At 40.6% G+C, this 15349-nt stretch overlaps 1 long non-coding RNA gene across 1 annotated transcript in view; it reads left to right on the top strand.

The window, feature by feature from the left end:
- The window catches only part of LOC144824655 (uncharacterized), a 359794-nt gene extending 345065 nt beyond the window's left edge, over positions 1-14729 (top strand). Inside the window, exon 3 of the long non-coding RNA XR_013609042.1 lies at positions 14321-14729. This is a non-coding gene — a long non-coding RNA (uncharacterized LOC144824655). The remainder of the gene's footprint in view (positions 1-14320) is intronic.
- Positions 14730-15349: the final 620 nt, after the last annotated feature.

Here is a 15349-nt window from a genome sequence, read left to right as displayed (position 1 = left end):
CCATTAGATAAGTGGTTGGCAAACGTTTTAGAACCATGATCCACCTTTTAACTCAACAAACTTTCACCACCGATCTACCTTTAATGGACAAGAGGGGGGCTGATTTTTAATGTACCTAAAGCATTGTGTGGTAGTGAATTGTCATTTATAGACAACATCGTTTCCATTGAAATGGCCGCTAACTTTGCACAGACATCCAATGTTATTGATAAAATGGCATAGCACTCATGCAAAGAAAGTAGAGAGGATGAATACATTTAAATATATATAGCCAGAAACCAAGCGTAAACTACAAACTCATTTTCAAGACTTTATATCAGCCAATGAGGGCTCAGTCAATTCAGTGCAAGTCCTATGGGCAGCAGGAAAAGCATCCATAAGAGGTAAGATAATGGGAGCTACATCTCTAAGATGGAAAAAAGACAGCGGCAAAAAATTAGGTTTAGAAGCATGAGAGCATGATCTAATATATTGCCAATTGCATTTCTACTCAGTGGCTAAATATGATTTAAATTCATTCTTTGTTGTTCGTGTAGACTATGTACCATCTAGAGCAGTGGTTTCCAAATCTTTGAGAACCATGATGCACTTTTTAAAACTACAAGCTTTCGCAACCCATCTACCTTTAATGGACAAGAAGGGGGGCGATTTTTGAATGTAACTAAAGCATTATGTGTTTGTACATTGTAATTTATAGAAAGCACAGGTTCCAGATCAGGTTTCTCTGAAAATGTATCATTTGTGCATCAAGTAATGTGTAATTGATTTGTTTTAATTCTATTATAATCTCTGTTTCCAGCACACTTCAGAATTACAAAAAATGTGTTTCATTTTTGCTTTCCTAACTGATGAACTTATACAGTTTATTTATAGGTATTTATATTTTATTGTTTGTTCCAAACAAAACCAATATTTTATAGCCTTTCCTTTCACGTTACCTGTATTCCAGCAAGATTGTCACATTAGTCGCTTTATAAACTCCTCTCATTTTGCAGGGAAAGAAAAGTGAACACAAATCCAATGTTAAAAAAGTAAGCAGCAAATTTTCATAAGATAATGCCTGACATTTGACTTCTGTCTTAGAAGCACCAGCAAATGCGATAAGATAAACCTAGAATTTAAAGGCATCTTTATTTACTGCTCAGACATTCCCGTTGCATCAAAAATCTGTTTGTAACCCACAGTTGGGAAACACTGATCTAGAATGAAATGGAATCACTTTGAGCATGAAGCGAAAGTTGAAAGCCTACTGATGATCCAACTCCATCAACAACAATCATTATTAGCCACCTCTGCAATAAGATACATAAGAGTTTTCCCATACTTTAGACATTTGTATAGCTCCACACAAGACATCCAGATCATGAAGGAAATGCTCTTAATACCTATGTATACTTCGTTCCCGTTTGTCCATGGCATGCTTCAAGCGTCTACTTGTATTTAGCCCTCCCCCAGAGCATGGACCAAATACTTGTGTCCTTCCACTGCTCCTGTTTTAGGAGCTACTTTTTTTTTTGTATTTGAGCATCTAAACAAGTGCTTTTTGTTTTGGTTGAGTGATACCCAGGTGTACTAGTTACCTTTCCTATCTGTTGCACGGTGTGATATTGTTCACATATGGTTCAGTCATCTGTGCACGATGCACGACTCCGTTTCCACTTTTTTCTATATATGTATTATTTGTGAGGATTTCTCAGCCACCTCTGGAGCTCCAGTGTGCTTTTTTATGAATTAGGGTACTCTATTGAAGCTACTGTACTTATGGATGCTTTGAATAATTTTCAGAATCTCTAGTCTTTCGCTGCCCCCTTACTAAAACCTTGAAGTGGCCTGAAGAAGGTGTGACCCTTGTATCCGGGTCATTTGCCAAAATGCACGTCGCTGCATTTTTCCCAACACTACTGGCATAAATTATCCAACAAAATTGGATGCCAATACATGTTCCTGTTTTTTTTTAATCATGTATAAAACAATTCAAAAGATATAACAACAGTTACTGCTGATATTAATACAGCATTGTATATGAAAATAACGTGTCTTAACACTTTTTTTAATTATATGTTTGACCATTCAGGGTATCTATGAATATTGTATACTTGCAGAGTTGACCAGTCTTGTTGTTGTTTTGTCTATGTGTTTGAATGAGGGAATTAATGTGAGATGTGTTGAAAAACATTCATGATATGTGGGGCACATTCTGTACAACATTTATACTCATGTTTGGTTTGCAGAGGTTTCTGTAATTTTATATATATATATTTGTTTTTTGTATCTATTTTACTCACTATTTATGATCAATTTATGCATATTGATATAGCTGTGCATTATAGACCTGCACAATAAACCAAGGATATATATCTTGACAATATAAAAAATCATTATTCATTATGTCATACACTAAAGTCCTTTCTGCACACTGCTGTTGTTCTGGTTGGATGAGGTGATTTATTCCCTGTCGTTCCTATATTGAGATGTGACGCCTTGTTTAAAGATAGGTTTCAGGCAGTTGGGTTGTTTTTTTTCTTTGTAGTCTTATTTCCCTGTACCCCTGCCTAAGTATCAGTCCAGGGCCCCCCTTCTGTGTGTCTTGTTAAGTATTACTGACACTGAAACCTGAATATAAATGTATGTAGCCACATTTACTTTCAAAATATTGCTATTCGTCTACCTTCCTTTCGCCCACCCCTTTTGTTTGTGCTCCTTGATTGACTGAAAAAAGGAAGCTACAAAATCTTGGTACAGACTCAACACTAACCAAATATGCACTGACAATAGCAACTCAGAATAGAATACATGTGAAGATTGCTGCTTCCGCTCAGTGTTTTTCGCAGAACTGAACCACTGAGCACAAAAAATTGCCCCTCTTTCAAAATGATCTTTGCACTAAAGTATCGCCTTCACTCTCATTCCTGCCATGGATTTGCATGTTTGTCCCCTTTCTATGTTGCTGACAGCTAGACAATGCTCTACTTTTGAACAGTCTCCTGCCTGTGATGACGTGTCATCATCAGAACGTCAGCAGGACTCTGCATCCAAGTTGAGGTGGAGAGGTGGCAGTGAATGGAGATTTGAAGCTGCCACAGGTTTGTGGCAGATGGCTGCCCTAGAAATAGCGAGCTGTTTCATCTAGCGAACATAAAAGAAATAAAGGCACCGCGAAACCAACTGACTTTGTCTATGCTATAACTTCACACTTAAACTTCCTCTCTGTTCAAGGTCACCTTTTATCGGAAATATTCTTTTCGTAAGGCAAACAGAAAAATAAGTGTACTCCCTCTACCCAGGGTGTGGCCTTCTAGTCAGAGCTTCCCACTGTTGAACTAGGTTCGAGTCTTAGCATAGGCTCAACATCCTGTGATTCTGGGCACATCACTTAATCTTCCTATGCCTATAACAAATGCATGTAAGCTTGTGTAATGTAACTAGTGCTCATGTAAAGCACTTGGCCTTGGGTCAAAAGACAAAAAGATACTTATTTCCTGAGTGATTTCTACAAAGTGAAACCAGAAAACGTGGATAAAGAACAGCTTCCCTGCTTAAACTATGTGCTTTTGGATTACATGGCTAAAAGCAGTGGCGGATGGTGACATTTGAAAGTGGTAAGGCACAAATGTTTGGGATGAGTGACCTGTGGCTGGGAGCCTTATGGTTATAAGAGGGGTTCTGGAAAAATTCTCCCCCTGGGTAAAGTTTGAAAAAAGAGTGGACTAATGGTGCAATTTCAAGCAAATTTGTTGAAGCAGGAAGGTTAATAAAGCAATTGTGAATGTGTAGGTATGACACAAATAAACAGATTTCATATGAAAATGACATAGGTAACTGCTTGTTCAGTATAACCACGGAACTTAATAACCGACTTTGACATAACAATGCAGTGAGTCTGTGAATTAAACATTACTGAGGCCTATGGAAGGTGTAATGGTCTTCAGAGTGTCTCAGTCATGCCTGTCATGCTCATTCTACGTTAGACATGTGCACCCTTTTGTCTCCACATCTCGTCCATCTGCATATGTTATCATCTTCAGCAGCCTCCTTTCACCGACTCCTGAATGCACTTCCTCGCATCTCCTTCACTTCACAACCCGCAAACTTACAACCCACCCGCTCACCTGCAAGCACTGTTTTTTTTATTTACTTTTGACTTCTCATTATTTTGACAGCTGTGTACCTCCTTCACAAACAGTTTCATAGGATCACAATTCCAACTGGAATAAGTGACCATTGCTCTGTTTGTTCAGCAGATCACTTTTTTGTCCCACTGAGAAGATATTAGCTCTACCTTTAGCCTTTGCTTCAGAGCTCTGAGTGGTGGCCCACTAAAGACATCTGAAAACGACTTAAAGTAGGCACGGTACAAGTGAAATATGCTACACAAACAAATACAGAAAACGACATCCTGAAAATAGTGAGCACTTTCAACGAATTCAAGATTAAGTAAAACGTGAAATATAAACAGGAACTAAATCGCTGACATTTTTAGTAACTTTTGATTGTTTCGAGCTAGAAGCTATTTTTTTTCCAATCTGCAGATTATGCCGCTGATGCTGGATTACAGTGCAAATGCGCCCAATCCATAATTATGAAGAAAATGTTGCGCCCACAAAACCCTATAATTCCAGTGGCTCTGCCCACCACTAATGCTTACAAGTGAAAGGCTTGAGCCATCATCTCATTCTTAAAAGGGTATATAAAGTATATAAAATCGGTCTGGAAATGCATGTGAACTCTGTCTATGCTGACTCACGTTCCTATTAATCTAGCTTCCACAGTGGGGTGAAAAGAGGTGAGAGCAGGCCCTTGCCTTCTTTCCTCCCCAGATGTGGCCCAGTGTGGTACAGATCAATGTCCTTTCTGAACTCTGTACCAGCCGCCACAACCAGTACACAATCTCTGGTCCCACCAGAGAAGCTTTTATGAATCTCAAACACCAAATTACAGACCAAAGAGCAAATCTTGCCCAGATTGCCCAGATTGCCCAGATTGGAAGTGCCTCAGAGGCTGAAAAGCAAATATTAGCCACAGAAAATATAATGATGGAATTAATGCAGGGTCATAAACTAAGCGATTAAAAGACTTTTACGCAGACGGGAAAGAAACTCTAATGTTCTCAGAGCGCAAACTTTTATTTGGGGAAATGGAAGCTAATTACTGAGCTGGAAAGACAACAGCAGATCTGGGCAGCTCGGGAGCAGCTCTGCCAAATTTACCTAACAGCTTCCCAAAAATGTCTGTCGACAGAAAACTGCAAATGATACAGCAGCTCATTGGGTTATTGTGCGTGTTACTGATGTTGGGTGAAGCCTGCAGGTTACAAGAGTGAGCCTCAGGCCGACTCGTCTTTTCGCGCCTTGGCAGTGTGTAAGAACAGTGCCACGAAGACGGGCAGCAGTAAGACACGCTACTAACAGTTCTCTGACAATATGATTATATTGATTAGGAGAACTCACTGTGTAATACGTAGCTGTGATATTATTATCAGTTTTTTGGGGGCATTAACACCGCACACTTATGTTCCAACATAAATTTAAAAGCACCTTGTTGCACTCAAGCCTTATTTCTTCAAAGCACATTAAAACCTTGCAGCCTGTGGGAGAGGCCAAGGATACACCTGCACCATTTATGCGTGTGATCTGCAAGCCTATTAGTGCAATACCAACCCCCCCCCTCTCTCTCTCGGCCTGCGTCTAGTAATGTAATGTAATGTAATGTAGTATACTTGTAAAGCGCACAGCTGCCCCAGCAACGGGGCGTCCCGGCGCTGTATAACTCTGGGGAACCCGTCCTGGCTTTCCCTGTGGGATGGTCCCTGCTGGGAGTCCCCAAGGTGGAGCCAGGCATCCCCGGAATTGGTGGGGCCGTTGTGGAGATTAGGCAAGCTAGTGGCTCTTTATGTTTGGTAGCCAAGGGAACTGAGGCCGAGGGAGATGATGGCTCGATTTTCCCAGGGTCACGTTGTTTGTCATGTCGAGAAACTCTTGGAAGTCAACATTCTGTTTCTGGACCCCGCCCCTCGAGGACTGCCGCTCCCGCGTGTACAGAAACCGCCACATTGCGGTATTTCTCTTCTCTGCCATGGGTTTCATGCACGCCACCCCTCTCACCCCCACAACCCCCATAACACCTTTTAATTTGTTTTTAGTGAAAGCAAGCTCACTTACCAAAGAGGTCAACAACAGCAGATTGTCAATGACAACGTTTTTAAAATGATGACTTGTGACTTCGAGCGAGCTGCCTCCCGGCGTTCATGGAAGCAGCAAGTTGTGACCAGCTTGGAGTCAGCCCTCCAGTCCCAGAACTCCCATTCCTGCCCTGACGGGTCATCTGAGCCAATCTATGTGCTGCTCTTATGCTGATTATGTTAGTATTGGCTAGCTCAATCTAACCCAGCGCTCCTTAAGAGACTTGGGGATTTGGGCTTTTATCCCATGAGCTCCCAAAATGGCACAGATAGGAGAGAGTTCAAGTGTGCATGTCGGGCTGGGCACAGCAAGGCACCTGTCCAGCCTGACATGCACACTTCACTCCAAGTCCAGCTGAATTTGGCAGTGTCACTAATCAATTAAGCTCCACCCCCCACCCATGTCTGCCCGCCCTCACTACTGGAAAATGCCATGACAAAGTAAAAGCAGTGCACAATAGACTGCAGCTAGAATAAAATGGAATCACTCAATCAAAACATTTAATTTGAGGCCTGGGGGCAAAAAAATAAATGGGGGCAATGCCCGCATGCCCTAATAAAGAAACCGCAGCTGGCTAAAAGACATTATTATTGACAAAGCCAACAGTTCTCGCACCGCCGAGACCTAGTGTCTTTGCCAATGCTTGTTTTCTATGTATTCATTCCAAATGCATCAACACTCACCAACTCTCGAGGGGTATCCCTAGTCCATCTTACTACCTCTCACTGGCTCTCGCTGATGTATTCTTTCTCCAATAGGTTTCCGGGTCTCTGCCATTTCTTGTGTCCTTTCTTGCTTTTGCTGACTAGTCCTTGATATTGCTGGGCTCTGTGATGACTTAACATCGTCTGCCTGCTACATCGCTTTCTCTTTTTTGGACCCACCTTTCATTCAAACTCCTATTGTATATTTTCTTTGGTCATGTTTGCGCCTAGTTTACCTGTGATTGCTTCAACGGAACATTTTGTTTATTGTGCACAGCTATTTAGTGAAAAGGCTTGAATGAATACAAATGTATTAGCACCCTGTTTGTCTATGATTGAAGCAGCCAATGAGAATGCTTCGAATTCTGGGACTACGTGCTGTGGTTTTTGTGAACAGGGGGAGAGAGTGGACATTTTCTGCCTTTACTATGTGATGTTAGGAAGGCATTTATATTAACTTTCTGCTCACAAGCTGCCAGACATTAACAGTTGTTAACTGCAATTCCCATCAATATGCTCATTTGCATTTAGCTGGGGCTCATAATTACAAAGCTGCAAAGCTATTGTAGTTATAGGTCTCTGCAGATTTCTATATTGGCCACTGGTGCTACCCTTAATAGAGGACAATAATGGAAAATAAATATATTAATGTTGAGTTCCAGAATGAATGCACCGCTGCTTTACTTGTCCCAAACGAATATTCAGGAGGACTGCCACTACCATAACGTAGGAAAAAGATGGAGTAAGAAAGTGAACACTGCCAGGTGAACACTGCCAATCATGTTCGAGGCTGTACTTACTATAATGGAGTTAATAAATGCATACGCAAATGAATTTTCATATTTGGAAAAAACACTGTAAAAAGTCTTTTGTTATAACTCGTTTATTGTAATTTTTGCTAAAGCACCTTACAATGAATTGCACAGCAGCTTCGTACCTGAAGTACTTAACATTTTGGCATAAGGTGGATTCCATTTATTCTCTTTACTTCTATTCTTTTTCTTGTCTACCCAGCGTAAATCGAATTAAGGCCCTTTCGTCCTCCTCTAGTTTTCTGCTCAAAAGGTTCTGAACTAGTGCAGCTTTTACAAGCCCATAGAGGGAACAGTATTCTCACAAGAGGGGGGACCAGGAGCACTTGAAGGTCCAGCACAGGGCCGGACTGGGAACCAAAACTTGCCCTGGCAAAGTGCTCAGCTTCCCCCCGGGGGGTGTTGTGGGTGCCACCGAGCTCTTTGCCAGGGCCGGTTTTCGGCCGATTTTGTTTGCTACGCTGCAAAAACGGCGCTGTAACAAAAACGCCCCCCAGGGGCCCGAAACTAGCCTCACCCGTGTGGCGCACCGGGGGATTGCTCGGTGCCCGCTACGGCCAGTCCGGCCCTGGTCCAGCATACATGCTCCATAGATAACTGTGATGTATTGAGTAGGGTATGTAGTTCCTTTATGGAGAATAAACAGAGCGAGGTGACCAGGTCAGTAAAGTCCCAACGAGTGCTGTGAGCGTGTCTCTTTAGGAGCAAGTGCCCTCACACACCCAGAGGGGTGTCGTGCTTCATCAGTAGGCAAGCTCCACATCCGGACGGAGCTGCAATACCTGACGGGCTCCCACAAGGGGGCTCTTTACCGGAGATCTTTTCAGAATGCCGTAATGGGAAGTATGAAGCCAGGGTGTGGGGCTGTAAAGTGTAGATTGGTGGGAAGTGATCCAGTGATAGACTGTCCTATGAACAAACATTCATCATGATTATATAGTTCACCCTGGTCCAATGAGTCACTCCTCGAAACACACACCATTATCTTAACCACATTTTAAGGTGCATTGTGAAATTCAAACAGTCTTTAAAGATGGAAGGATCCTTTCTGTTTCCTCAAGAAACTTAAGATTCACAAATGTTTTCCGAAAAATAGAATTTCAATACTTCTTCAATGTATTAATAAACAGTACTTTAAACTCTTTAAGGTAATTTCCAATATATACCTTAAACATATAAAACACTTCTCTGTGTTCAGCTTCCAAAAGGAAAACAAATAATCTCCCAGGTGTTCACAGCTTCTGCTAACAAGATAGTGGCTGCTGCAAGAAAGTATCTTAATTGCCTAGCTCTGGACCACAAAGAAACTTATACTTAGTATCTCCAAAATAGCTATTGCTGTTTTCAAACATCGTAGGAATTCTGTGCATTGATGGGAAATATGGTCTTGCCTGAATCGGTGTTTATGTGCAACTTGTCCTCCAGAAATGCAAAGCCGGAGGAGCCAATGTTCTGGGTGCACTGCCAGCGCTTCCTTCCCTGGAATGAATGTGAAGCTGCTGAATTTGGAGGATTACGCTTGCACACCGTCTGAATACAGAAAGATGAGTCTGTTCAAGTTGGTTACAATGCAATTAATGGCTTCCTTAACTTCTCCGATCAAGATTGGGTCAAATAAATCTTATTTCATCTTTGATTAAATGGGCGAAGAAAGTTAAACCGCCTTTCTGCTGAAAGGATCTGTTTCGTGGCACAACTAAGATCTATACAGAACAGCTTAATAAGTGTGAAAACCCTGAAGACTTTAATCAGTCTTAATGTGTGAGCCACCTGCCTGGTCTACAATATTTGCCATGTTCTAGTCTTTTTAACTCTGATCTAGTGGGCCAGCTGATAGTGTAAGTGATTGTATGTGCAGATTCTCTTACTAATATCTATTCCATTTGCCACAGATTTTGCCCATTTCGCTATTTGTCCTTCTTGGTCAATCTTTCTTATGTTGTTGTGTGAGCTGCGTTCTCTTTTGTTCTATGTCTGCCTTTTTCCTTGGACAGTCTCATGAATTTAGTTGTGTGTGCTATAAGTTCACATTCAATTATTACATTGGCAGCATCTCAACTTGTGACACGTTTCCTTTTCTTTTCTTTAAAATAATTTTTGAGCACTCTGCCAATAGTGGTCTATTGAGCAGTGTTATGAAAGTCTATCTGACTGATATCCTATGACGGATTCATTTGGGTTTCTTTAGCAGTGACTTCAGTCTCTTTTTAGGGGAAATAATGTTTTTTCAATGTGAGTTGACAACACCAAATTTTGGGCTCCCCACATTTCTAAGCAATCTGGATTTGTTGTCCCCTGTGCCTGATGGTGTAAATGCCTGCCAAATATAGAAATGAATGCCAAGCTGGCAGTTATTTCTGGAGCATTGACAGGAATCACCGTTACAGTGGTTTCTGTCAATGCATTTTTTTAAATTTGATGCACAGCTCTGTCAACATGACTAGGTTGCCTGTCAATGAATTTTTATTTTTCAAAAAGAAAATCCAAAAGAAAATCCTGAAGCAGAATGTTCTTTTTGAAAACAAATAATGCCCCCTCTCGCAATGGGAGTCATCCCCCATGGGCAGGGGGTATTTGTAGTATTTGACTGTCCTTTATCACCAGGGTTTTCCTGGAGGTGACGGGCAATAAAATACAGCTATATGTTCACCCATCTAAATTGAGTGGGTAAATATACAGCCATTTCTACGACCGCCGTTACTCGGTGTTCTTTCACAGAAGTTTGATCACTTCGGGGAAGGAGTAGTCTCATCCATTGCCGAACTATGCTCCACCCGCATCTAAATTAGGCGGGTGGACCATTATGTTGATGGTAAGGATGCTCCGTCACTGTTGTAATGGAGTACGTTTACTACCAATATTTAAATCAGGTTGTAAATCTAAATAACCCTTCTCAACCTCATCAGGTCCATGCATGGAACAAGTCAATGATATTCCCTTCTAATTGCATCTGAATTCCACCAGCCTCACTTCCTTGTCTTGTCAGGTCTTCTTGAGGTCAAAAGACAAACATTTATTGAAAGACATGGCCTTCCCTTTGTCTTATTAGCTGTGCTGGAATTAAACTTTCCGGGATACCAGTGCGAGCATACAATACAACATCTTGACTTTTCAGATGCGTTTTCTGGAGCGACGCTATATACAATTGTTTTTTAGTTTAACTATTTTATTAAAGAATTCCTTGTAATGAATGTTTAAAGTCAAGAACCCGAGGGATGCCATTCACTCTGCAATTTCTCGCTCATCTACAGTAAGTTACTTGAGGGATATCATGCACTGGACAGTCTGAAGCTTTACAAACCCGAATTGAGGGCACCCATCAACACTGATAGAGCGACACCACTAAGTTGTTGACATTCCTAACTGTATTTAAGTAATAGCTTTTCTGCTTTAACAACTTGATAGTTTTTGCACAGTGTGCGGTAAATACTCCAGACGTAGTCAAGAGTTCGCCTGATGACTCCACAAAATCCAGCAATACCATTACTATCTGTTGAGTGAGGTTTCACTAAGTTCATTTGTGTTTCTTCTTCTCACTTCTAGTTTCCATATTTTCCCTGCTCCATATCTGGCATTGCCAGTCCTTCATCTAATTGCCAAACTCCCTGGTGTTTTAGTAAACGAAAGGGAAACCTGACTTATATGGGATGTTTTCTTTTTTTTTTTAGAGCTTCTGCAATTTCTCTCTGTTTTCTTCTATTATTAAGAGTGGATGCAGATATATCCTGGGAAAGTAAAACTGAATCTTCTCTGAAGAGAATGTGTTCTTGCCATCTGGTTGTTTTATTATGTTCTTTTTCACCAGAAAAAAGTGAACCATGGTTAGCACATCAGCAGACAGTGTCTTACGAGTTCAAAAGGTTGAGAACACCCTGTGAGTGCGATCTAACATGAATTTGTAGTCGTATGAGGCTTGGAGCATACGTGGATACATTGCCTGAATGTTATCCTCAAGCTCTGCAGCTGGAATTTAAGTTGCAATTTGACAAATTCTCATATTGTTCCAACGGGATTAGTTCTCGTGATCCGCTAGTTTGTCCATTAGAACATTTTGATGCTTCTTGAGAAACCCGACTCTCTTCACCACTTCATCTTGTTCATGTGCCAAGGATGTCTTGACCTGATGTATGCATGTCTCTGCTTTATGCACAGAATGATCTAGGTCTTTCAATACCTTATCAAAATTGTGATGCAAAGCTACTATACCTTTCCTACATTCTAGCAACATCATGGCTGTCACCCTTGGTTGCTGGTGCTTTGAGAGCCATTGATTCGAAGGGTACCCCAATCTCCTGTTGCGCTGTTTCAGCTTGTTCTGGGTTGTCTCTCTTTTCAGATCTCTAATTTGCCAATATGTTTTTTAATTGACCACGTCATGACAGACTTAATCTTGGCTGAAGCCATTTTCATACTGGTTTTATTGATCATAACGGTCTAACTTTTAAGGCCTGATTGACGAGGTAGGTGGAATTCCATATTGAGATTTCAAGCGGCTGAAATTACTGTTACTGGCCAGTATTCCTGCACTGTATTTAGTCTATGCTGTGCTACACCATTTGGAACAAGGAACAACTTTGCCTCGTGTCTGGAATCTCCACCCTGCAGCACTGCTTCCTCTTCGCGCTACCAGTATGAACATTAAAGCCTGACAATTGCATTAATAATCTTGCTAGGATTCCTCATCCAGAGTTCAGAAAGGTCATTTTGGATCCTTGCTCCAACCACGTTCCCGATATTTGAAGGTTTTGCCAGAGAATCACAGTCATTCCTGAATATTCGTGGGTCAGAATTGGCTCCTAACATGGGCATTTTTTGAGTGACTTTAACTCACTTGCCTTCCAACAAACATGTGTGCATCTCGGAGGCTTCTCAGGGACATTCCTTACTGAACCAAAGAGTTAGAAAAGAACAATCATGCATGCCGCAAAAATGATCTCACCCACTAACACTACAGATGGTTCTATTTAAAACATGATTTTTTGTCAAGCACTCTGTTTAGTGGCCTTATGTGTGTAGGCTTTACATGGAGTTCAACTTTGAGTCCCCTTTTCAACCAGCAGCCAGATGAACTGTAATTGTCATGCAAGTAAGATGCTAACCTAACATTCATTATATAATCCATGTGGAATTCTGTTTAACTGACAACTGTTCACACGGTTATTTGTTTACGAATTTGTAAAAATCCATATAGACAATAGGAATGTGGGGCCAGATGTACTATTTGCTGGTCTCACAATACAGGCTGCAATTTATGCTAGTATTTTTGCAACTAGTAAATATTTTTACAAACTGACCTATGTGCCATTAAGTTGGCGCTTAAACAACAGAATTGGATTGAGTCGCAATCCAACCTACCTAATTAATATTGATTAGGTAGGTTGCAAATTGTGACTTAACTTGATTGGTACAATCTCAGTGGGCCAGTCTGTGACTAACTTTCAATAAAGTAAACTTTTTTTTTTATTTAGCCTGTTTTCTTACAGGAAACGGGACTGTGTTTAAAAATTATTTTACTTTCTTTAAAGTTTATTTAAGAGTTGGCTGTGGACCATTGCCTATTCTTCAACAAACTTATTTTTTACGTTGACAAAGGGAAAGAGGTAATCCATTTGCAAAATGTTCCCTTTTGCAAATGGGGTACCACATCTTTGAGGTGTCAGTAAAGTTTCAATGGTTAGGAGCTAGATTTCAGCCACAAAACATGTATCCAGTTTCGGTATTCGGTGCCACATGCCCCTTCCAGATACCGAATCCATATTCCTTCAGAATGACTTTATACAGTGGGAAAATCGTCTCCCACTGCTAAAATAGGATAGGTACATGGGAAAAAGAATTTTAACAGTTGTAATGCCGAAATTGAACTTTTGCGACCATTGAAATTCTTACTACATCTGGCCCCTTGTCTCTGTTGTCCATGATTCACTTGTAAACGTTATACTCTGCACAGAACCCGTTGTGTGTGTCTTTCTCACCCCAGAAGTACCCCCACGGAGTTCTCTTCTCAGCTGGATGGTTGCACTATGTGGGCCATCATGTTAGTCAACCTAGTCTCTTTTATTGCCTTGTCCTTTCCTAGTCCATTTCATGTTCTGTTACTACCTCCCATGAATGATTGCTGCTCCCCACAAGACATGTTAACTGAGTTGGTTGGGGAGCTGCCTTTAGCAACAAAGGAGCAGGGTTATGAACTGACTTGATGACACAGAAGTAAAAAAAACTTCCCAGAATACATTGCTTGATGTTGGGCAAAACCAGTCTGGCTTATTTCATTACATTACCCTGTCTCAGTGTTGGAGCGTGTTTCAAGATTTTGTTCTCCTTGAGGACTGCGCCGATTTGCATTCGGGGTTGATTCCACCCTCTTTGTGTTGAATAGTTCTTCATGCTGTACTATGCCTTTGTAATGTCATTAGCAATATAGTGGCAAATAAAGTCAGAGGCAATCCAACAATATTCTCGTTAATATGCTTCGAAGGTAATTACGGGAACAAAACACAACTTTCTGGTAGAATCAGAAAATGTAAATAATAATTGTATCATGACTATTTAGTACAAAACTGTTGTGTTTGGTATTTAAGCATCACATTTGTTACAGCTAAACTTATATTCTGGACTTTCAATACAGGTAAAAGGATCCACCTCTCACATCTACCCCAACATCCAGATAAGCCCCAACTTTTGGGTAAGTGTCTATCAAAATGTCTATTGATTTTGGATAACGATATACTTATATTTTATCGAACATGCCGCATTAATTATGTGTTTGTATGCGAGAGTAAATATATTTTAGATTAAAATCTAGTTTTGCTCTATCTTCGCTTTCCTATTTAACTTTATAATCGAGTCTGCCTTTTGTTTTTCATGATATTAGCTGTGTGATCAGCTCATCCTTAACAGGGATATGTGAGCATGAGGCTGGTGGTAGGAAAGTGAAATGAATTTTGAAGCTCTCCTTGTTTTTAGGTGTTTTTGAAAAGACAGCTTTAGAAGTCTTGGTAGAGCTGATGTAACAGAGACAAAAATTAATATAAATAAATATTCCTTTCCTTTCATTAATCTTTATTTCGGCAATCTGCCATAAAAGATACAATAAAATTGGTACAGAAAAGCAACAATACATATAACTCAATAACAAGCCAGGAAAAATGCCAAAAGGAAGCCATTACATATTCTGGAAAGCAATACAAAAATCACTGTTTGTTACCTCAATCAATCTAAAAATGGTATCAATGCAATAAAACAGTCTATCATGAATACTATAAAGATGCTAAATACATTAAAACGGTATGTCATAGGGCTAAAATCATACATATAGTGCCATAATTTTGAGTACAAACAAGGGCTAAAGTTACAGTGCCCTAGAAATTAGGAGCAATCTCTTGTGCCAAACTGCCTCTAAAAATTTGGCCATTGCAAACACGGTTACTTTGGACAAGTCAGATTTGAGGATTCTAAAGGCCTCAGAGCATTTACGAAACCCTAGGTTCTTGCATAAGGAAATTACCCAAGATCTTCTAGCGGCAGTGTAGGCAGTACAAAAGAAGACTAGGTGGAGTTCGTCTTCCAGCCTATAATTGCAGCCGGGGCAATTCTCCAGGGTTGACTGCTTCCATTTACTCGTGAATGCTCTTATCGGAAGAGTACTGTAGCGCCA

The sequence above is a fragment of the Lissotriton helveticus genome, chromosome 3_1, assembly GCF_964261635.1.
Source record: "Lissotriton helveticus chromosome 3_1, aLisHel1.1, whole genome shotgun sequence".
Lineage (NCBI taxonomy): Eukaryota > Metazoa > Chordata > Amphibia > Caudata > Salamandridae > Lissotriton > Lissotriton helveticus.
This window is presented reverse-complemented; position numbering and strand designations above follow the sequence as displayed.